Here is a 9,261-nt window from a genome sequence, read left to right on the forward strand (position 1 = left end):
AGATAAACAGAAAATGTTTCCCATCAGAACAAACTTTAGGATCAAACAAACACAAACTTATTAGATTTATCTTGTTTTCCTGCTCTGATACCAATTGAAAAAGTGGGGGCACAACAACCACACCCAACTATTTCGTTCGACAATCTGTATAGACTAAACTCCAATATAATTTTTAGAGCACCAAGTTACTGAGTCTCAATCAAGATATGTATTAAAGAACTTTATCTCTTTCTCAACTCAATTAGTAAATCAAACAGACAGAAATACGTGAACTGATTGTTATGAGAATAACTCGGATGGTACCAAAGACCAATGGCCAAGTGTCGATCAAGTCATATCTGAAAAAACGGGGGTCTAAAATCACCACCCAATATTTCTCTTAGCAATCTGTATGGACAAACTCAAATATACTTTTAAGAGAATCAACAAGACTCAATCAATTAAAAGTATATCAACGAGTTTATATCTCTCTTCTTGATTTGATTTACAAAAGCAAGAACTGCGAGTTCTAATCAAATACAAGCAATAAATTGGATGGTACCAAAGACCAATATCCAAGGATCAATCAATGACAATCAACAATCAACAACCAAAGGTTGGGTTACTCTAATTGATGATCTAACGCACAACCTGTATTATTTCAATTATAAAGATAAAACAATATATGCGGAAATTGAAATAACACAGACACCAGAAATTTTGTTAACGAGGAAACTGCAAATGCAGAAAAACCCCGGGACCTAGTCCAGATTGAACACACACTATATTAAGACGCTACAGAGACTAGCCTACTCCAAGCTAACTTTGGACTGGACTTTAGTTGAACCCCAATCAGTCTCCCACTAATCCAAGGTACAGTTGTACTCCCTACGCCTCTGATCCCAGCAGGATACTGCGCACTTGATTCCCTTAGCTGATCTCACCCACAACTAAGAGTTGCTACAACCAAAAATCGCAAGCCTTGACAATAAGCAAATCTGTCTCCCACATACAAGTTTATCAAAGGATCAATTTGTCTCCCACAGATAAACCCTAAAGGTTTTGTTCCGTCTTTTGATAATAATCAAGGTGAACAGGAACCAATTGTTAATCCGGTCTTATATTTCCGAAGAACAGCCTAGAGTTATCAATCACCTCACAACAATCTTAATCGTATGGTAGCGAGACAAGATGTTGCGGAATCACAAACAATGAGACGAAGATGTTTGTGATTAATTTTTATATCTTGCATATCGGAGATATCAATCCCAAGACAATCAATCTGATTGTACTCGTACGATAGAAGATGCAAGATCAGATCACACAGCTACAATAAAAGTAGTATCGGTCGAGCTTCACAATCCAAATGAATTCTTTAAGTCGTTAACCTGGTTTTAGAAGAAGAAAACCAAAGGTTAAAGGAGAACCGAATCTTGTGTGCAAACTAGTATCACACGTAAGGTATGGGGATTAGTTTTGCACAATACTAGATGTCTCCTTTATATTGTCTTTCAAATAAGGGTTTTCAATCAATGTTAGCTTAGTAACAAAGAATTCCATTTTCACCGTTAGATGAAAACATGATTTAGATTCAAGATAATATTTCTCAACCATTAGATCAAAAACATAGCTTGTTACACACACTTGACAATGCACGCTTCTAGGTTTGTTAACCGTACCCAAACGTATGCACTTGTTGGTTCAACAATAGTTAACCAAAAGGTTATCCATATGAGCCTTTCATATCAACCATGTTCTTCTTCACCATAACTAGTTCAAATGACTTCAAATGAACTAGTTAGAGATTTGTTCAATTGCAAGGAAATCTCATGTACTACACAAGACACAATTGAAGCAAAGATGAATTGATTCACTTGAATCGGTTCATGAAATTTTATAACCACGGTTTGCAAACTGCATTCCTTAGTATTTTTAAGTTTAAGTTCAGAAATCATCTTCAGATATATAACCTTCTCAAGTTCGCAGACTAGGTTCACAGACTTAAGTTACCGGGTAGAGTTTACAAACTCCAGCAGAAATTCTCAGGTATGAGAAGTTCGCCGGTTCGCGGACTTGGCTTCACGCAACTAGTTTGTCAACTCCAGCAGAAATTCTCGAGTTTGAGAACTTCGGCTGTTCGCGGACTGAGTTCGCGGACTTTTCCCACCACATTCTTCCGGTTCTCTTAATCAACAAAGTTCGCAAACTTTGGTTCAAGGAATAGGACTTATAAATAAATGTGTTTCCACAACAATTCTTATGTCCATCATTGGTTATGTAATCTAAACTCTCATTTCAATCATTGAAACATTCTTAGAGGATGTTATATAGTTGTTACACCATTTCTTGTCAAAGCAATTTTCAAGATGATTGAAACATATCATGACTTTCGTCACATGGTAAAGATAAACTTAAACGAAGCGAAAAGCTTACCAACATATATTTCGAGATATATATAGGCGAGGTATACTCGGCTTGAAATATCAAATGTGTATAATCCAAGTCTTTATATATAGCATACGACTTCTTGTCTCAAAGAGTAGGAGATAGAGTAGATAGACTTTTGAGTGACAGATAAGTTCAAGTCTTCACATACCTTTTTGTCGAGAAGTTTCACCGGTTCCTTGAGTTGTTCTTCTACTTGTATGATGAATCACCATGAAGTCCTTGAGCTCAACTACACTTTCTGTCCTAGTCCGAGACTTAGCTATAATAGACTAGAAATCAAGACTTATAGTTTTGATCACTAACATTGAAAAACATGCTTGAGATAGCAACGCATGCGAGTTCGACCGAGCAATGCTCTAACAATCTCCCCCTTTGTCAATTTTAGTGACAAAACTATCAATACATATGGAATACAAAAAAGATAAAGAAAAAACTTTACTAGATCCTATTCCACATGTCTAATCTTCAACATTCCTCGAAATCTTCGTCACTTCCAAGTACTCCAATGATCCCAAAGGTTGTAAGTTTAGCATCGGTCTCGATCATTGTTATACAGTGTCATAGTATTATTATACAGTGTCAAAGTCCAATTGTATCACAACTTCAACAATAATACTATGGTGATATGTATCACTCCCCTTAATCAATACTTCATCTCACATGGAAACCACTCCCCCTTACATAATGATCCAAAAACCATATGTATTTGTAGTGTGAACTACATATTAATTCTCCCCCTTTTTTTCAATAAAATTGGCAAAGGTACAAGAACGGGATCATAATGAAATTTCCGAAAGAGACATTTCATGACTAAAATAAAAAAATACATACCAACTAATTTAGATGCAATCATAAAGCCGAAGCTAAATGCATTCATCAAGGAGTTTAAAGATACAAGATAACCCCTCTAAAATTCCACTGCCGCACACCCCTCAAGATATGACCATTAATCACAAGTTCAAAAGAACTCTCCCCCATTTGATGTCATTCCCGAGAGAACAACAAGAGCGACCTTAATTTCAAAATAAAAGAAGGATTTTTATTGGACGCCAAAAACCATGAGAATGATTTTCTATATCCAAAAACTCAATCAAATTAATAACAAGTAAACCCATGATTAATTTAATCGGAATACACAACCAAATTAAACACGAAAAGTGATCAATTCAATTGATTGTGCTCAACATAAGAGAACGTACGGAGGTACGACTAAGTTAACCATAAGATAATGATTAGCTTAACCGTTCATATACTCAACACAAGAAAACCTTATGGAGTCACGAAAATACTCAACTAGATTAATTATAAGAGAACCCATAATTAATATAATTGGATACACAACCAAACTAATTACAAAAATAATTAATTTAATTGTCATTTGTTTTGCTCGACATAAGAATACTTACGGAGCAATAACTAAATAACCAAACAAGATGATTAATTTAGTTCAATATGCTCGACATAACATATCTCACTGAACAACAACTAAGATAAGAAAATCAACTTGGTTTCATAATGCTCGACATAAGATACATTATGGAGCCTCACAGTAATACATAAAATATGGATCATGGATGATCAATACTGCGGAATACACAAGGATTCATTCTATCTTCCCATCACTATTTGCATAACGACAATAATAGACATAATACTTGAAAACAAAATATTTTAACCTATCTTCCATCAAATATTTGACAATATAGGCTTAACTTTTGTATTTGTCAAAAGTATATTCATTCTTTTACCAGTACGTGAATACCGAACACGAACGACTTTACTTTTGGCAAAGTATGGGACAAACATGTTCACGGACGTAAACACTAATATCCAATAACAAATTACAATATAACAAATTAAATATTAAATACTGCAAAACATCATCCTCCAAACATTTTTAGAATTTAATACCAATAAACCTAAAAAAGAATAAGAAGATGAAAATAGTAGCTATGTGTAGTCACAATCATTTCTATTCAAAGCACTAGTTATTCTTCCAACTAAACCAAAAAGAAGATATATTGGGCAACATAAATAAAACAAGATAAAGAAAACCAGACTCCAGTGCTATCCCGAACACGAACTAAGATCATACGGACGGTTCAGAATCCTCACGAGACAAAGGGTCTTTGAGCTTGTGATCAACAACATTCATTGCAACATCGTAGAGGTGATTCTCTTTGCGAAGATCATTTATGTAAGACTTTATGAGACCAAGGTCAATACTAACCTTTTCCAACTCAGTTTCCAATGCATCAAGATTTTTCAGAGTCACAATGAGCTCTTGTTTTGCTTCCCCAAAGTACTTAAGAAAGTCTAAACAACTTCAGCAGAAATCATAGCATCCTTTTCAGCATCCTCATGAACATAGGAAAAATAACATGAAGCATTAGGATGATATTCATCTACAAGGGTTCTTTTCCTCTTGGACTCAACAACACAACCTTTGTCAAGGAATCCTCTTGCAAAACCACCATATCAAGATGAAGAAGAATAATTCTTGACTACCCAGAATTCAACCTAGAGTATGCGTTCGTAACTCAATAGATTGATATTTAAGGGTCTCTAAGGGAAGGGATTCTAGAGTTTTATTAAACAGTTGACTCGTCCCAAAACACGGATATCCGTTCGAGTACAACATGACCCCCAAAAAATAAAGCCCAAAAAGGACTTTTGCAACAAAAGACTCGAAAAATTCCATAACTCAGGAAGGCAATTTTGAGCATAGTTGTAGCAAGAAACAAGATTCAAAAGAAGACTTCCTAAAGATAATGAGAAGACACTTTAGACACAAATAATACTTTAAGCACAGTAAGTCTGCAATCAAAAAGCTTAGCTATGGACGATAAGAAGATAGCTCAACTTAACAGACGTAAATGCCAAAAGTATACATGATTATTAATACATCTGACTCAAGAAGGTTTTTATGAGTAAGCTCTTCAAACTTTGTGATTAATTAGCAAAATTATTAGCTACACGCTCATCAAGAGATTTGTGTTTATGGTCAAGTCTCTTTTTCCTCCTGAATCTAGAGAGGACTCCTTTTTATGTGAGAAATTATCATAAAACTTACTGTCATCAAAATACGAGACATAGTTTGAGTTCTTACCAGAAGAATTTTGGTTTGAGGAGGAAGACAACCTGTTGACGAATTCTTTATACCCTTCAATTATCTTTTTCAGATTATCTCTCATTTCAACAATTTTCCTTCTTTCTTATGAACTTCTTTTCTCAACATGAGCAACGTTATTTCCAGAGACCAAGAGACGATCTTCTTTTAGACGATGTTTATTACTCATTGAACTGACTTTCCTGGTAACATACACAGGGTAGGTACTAAAACCAATTGGTTTAGTTATACGAATGTCAGTTACACCTTTAAGAATTAAATCTAAGGTGTGTTGAAGTTGTACCAAGGAGTTTTTATTCAACCTAGAGGTTCCCTTTCGTTTAACAGAACTCTTTGTCTCACAGACAAGACATACTTTCTAATCATCAGAATGATCAGATAGTACAGTCTTAATATCATCGTTAGAAGATCTCTTCCCTCCATTTGATGTGCAACATCCTTGAGTGATGGTGACTTCAGGCACATCCGTTTTACTAGAAGGGGATTCCGTTTTTACTTCTGAGCATGAACCATCTTTAGTTGTGTCAGAAGTACTTGGCGTATTAGATTGCTTTGAGAAACCTTGAATAGAGAGCTTGCTCAAGCGATGGTCAATTTCGAAGGCATCTCTTCTGAGGCTAGCTTCAAGAGACGTACACGAATAATGAACTTCAGAATTACCTTTGGGTTTGCAATCTCTTATTACAACAAGTAGAACATTGACATGATGCTTCAACCGATTGAATTTATCATCTTGGATTCTAAAAAGATTTAGAATCAATTCACTCTCTTCAGCAGAAACCCGTTCATTAATGGGGAGGCTCTCATTTCAAGGGTAATCGGGAATACACATGTCAGTGTTAGTCTTTCTCGTCAGTACATAAGGTTCATCTATATTCGAGATTGTAAAACCTTTCTCTTTAATAGAATTAGACAAGATAGAACTTTAATTTCTGGTGACGCGTTTATCAGAGATAGCACTCTTGTCCATAGAGTCAGATCGCTACAAACACAGACTTGTAAGGTCTTAAACGTGTTTGCCTGCTCTGATACCAATTGAAAAAGCGGGGGTCTAACAACACCACCCAATATTTCGCTTAGCAATCTGTATGGACAAACTCGAATATACTTTTAAGAGAATCAACAAGACTTAATCAATTAAAAGTATATCAAGGAGTTTATATCTCCCTTCTTGATTTGATTTACTCAAGCAAGAACTGCGAGTTCTAATCAGATACAAGGAATAACTTGGATGGTACCAAAGACAAATATCAAAGGATCAATCAATGACAATCAACAACCAAAGGTTGGATTACTCTAATTGATGATCTAACACACAACCTGTATTATTTCAATTACAAAGATAAAATAATATAATGCGGAAATTTAAATAACACAAACACCAGAAATTTTGTTAACGAGGAAACTGCAAATGCAGAAAAACCCCGGGACCTAGTCCAGATTGAACACACACTGTATTAATCCGCTACAGACACTAGCATACTCCGAACTAACTTCGGACTGGAGTGTAGTTGAACCCAAATCAGTCTCACACTGATCCAAAGTACAGTTGTACTCCCTAAGCCTCTGATCCCAGCAGGATACTGCGCACTTGATTCCCTTAGATGATCTCACCCATAACTAAGAGTTGCTACGACCCGAAATCGCAGGGTTTGACAATAAACAAATCTGTCTCCCACAGACAAGTCTATCAAATAATCAATCTGTCTCCCACAGACTAGCCCTAAAGGTTTTGTTCCGTCTTTTGATAATAATCAAGGTGAACAGGAACCAATTGATAATCCGGTCTTATATTCCCGAAGAACAACCTAGAGTTATCAATAACCTCAAAAAAATCTTAATCGTATGGTAGCGAAACAAGATGTTGCGGAATCACAAACAATGAGACGAAGATTTTTGTGATTACTTTTTATATCTTGCCTATCGGAGATATCAATCTCAAGCCAATCAATCTGATTGTACTCGTACGATAGAAGATGCAAGATCAGATCACACAACTACGATAAAATTAGTATCGGTCTGGCTTCACAATCCCAATGAAGTCTTTAGGTTTTAGAAGAAGAAAACCAAAGGTTAAAGGAGAGTCGACTCTAGTATGCAAACTAGTATCACACGTCAGGTGCGGGGATTAGTTTTGCACAATACTAGATGTCTCCTTTATATAGTCTTTCAAATCAGGGTTTGCAATCAATGTTAGCTTAGTAACAAAGCATTCAATATTCACCGTTATATGAATACCTGATTTAGATTCAAGCTAATATTTCTCAACCGTTATATCGAAAACTTAGCTTGTTACACACACTTGACAATGCACACTTCTAGGTTTGTTAACCGTACCCAAACGTATGCACTTGTTGGTTCAACAGTTGTTAACCAAAAGGTTAGCCATATAAGCATTTCATATCAACCATGTTCTTCTTCACCATAACTAGTTCAAATGATTTCAAATGAACTAGTTAGAGAGTTGTTCAATTGCAAGGAAATCTCATGTACTACACAAGACACAATTGAAGCAAAGATGATTGATTCACTTGAATCGGTTCATGAACTTTTATACCCACGGTTTGCAAACTGCATTCCTTAGTCCTTTTAAGTTTAGGTTTAGAAATCATCTTCAGATATATAACCTTCACAAGTTCGCAGACTAGGTTCACGGACTTAAGTTACCGGGAAGAGTTTACAAACTCCAGTAGAAATTCTCGGGTATGAGAAGTTCGCCGGTTCGCGGACTGAGTTCGCGAAATTGGCTTCACGCAAGTAGTTTTTCAACTCCAGCAGAAATTCTCGGGTTTGAGAACTTCGGCAGTTCGCAGACTTGGCTCACGCCATTCTTCCGGTTCTCTTGATCAACAAAGTTCGCAAACTTTAGTTCAAGGAATAGGACTTATACATAAATGTGTAACCTAAACTCCCATTTCAATCATTGAAACATTCTTAGAGGACCTTATATAGTTGTTACACCATTTCTTGTCAAAGCAATTTTCCAGATGATTGAAACATATCATGACTTTCATCACATGGTAAAGATAAACTTGATCGAAGCGAAAAGCTTACCAACACATATTTAGAGATACAGATAGGCGAGGTATACTCGTCTCGAAATACCAAAGGTGTATAATCCAAGTATATATATATATATATATATATATAGCATACGACTTCTTGTCTCAAAGAGTAAGAGATGGAGTAGATAGACTTTTGAGTGACAGATAAGTTCAAGTCTTCACATACCTTTTTGACGAGAAGTTCCACTGGTTCCTTGAGTAGTTCTTCTACTTGTATGATGAATCGCCATGAAGTCCTTGAGCTCAACTGCACTTTCTATCCTAGTCCGAGACTTAGCTATAATAGACTAGAAATCAAGACTTATAGTTTTGATCACTAACATTGACAAACATGCTTGAGATAGCAACGCATGCGAGTTCGACCGAGCAATTCTCTAACAATATCCAACAAATAAGGTCGGATTTATCAACTGTGAAAAAGCGGGGGTCCAACAACCAAACCCAATATTTTGTTTAGGCAATCTGTATGGACTAACTCCAATAGAATTCCAAGAGAATCAATTAGACAGCCAGACATAATCAAGGAAAATATATCCAAGAGTTATATCTCAATTTCTAAGATCAATCTGCAATCGAACAGAGAGAAACCTGTGAGCCGAATCAATACGAGAAATAACTTAGATGGTACCAAAGACCAAT

The sequence above is a fragment of the Papaver somniferum genome, chromosome 6 (assembly GCF_003573695.1).
Source record: "Papaver somniferum cultivar HN1 chromosome 6, ASM357369v1, whole genome shotgun sequence".
NCBI classification, from domain to species: domain Eukaryota; kingdom Viridiplantae; phylum Streptophyta; class Magnoliopsida; order Ranunculales; family Papaveraceae; genus Papaver; species Papaver somniferum.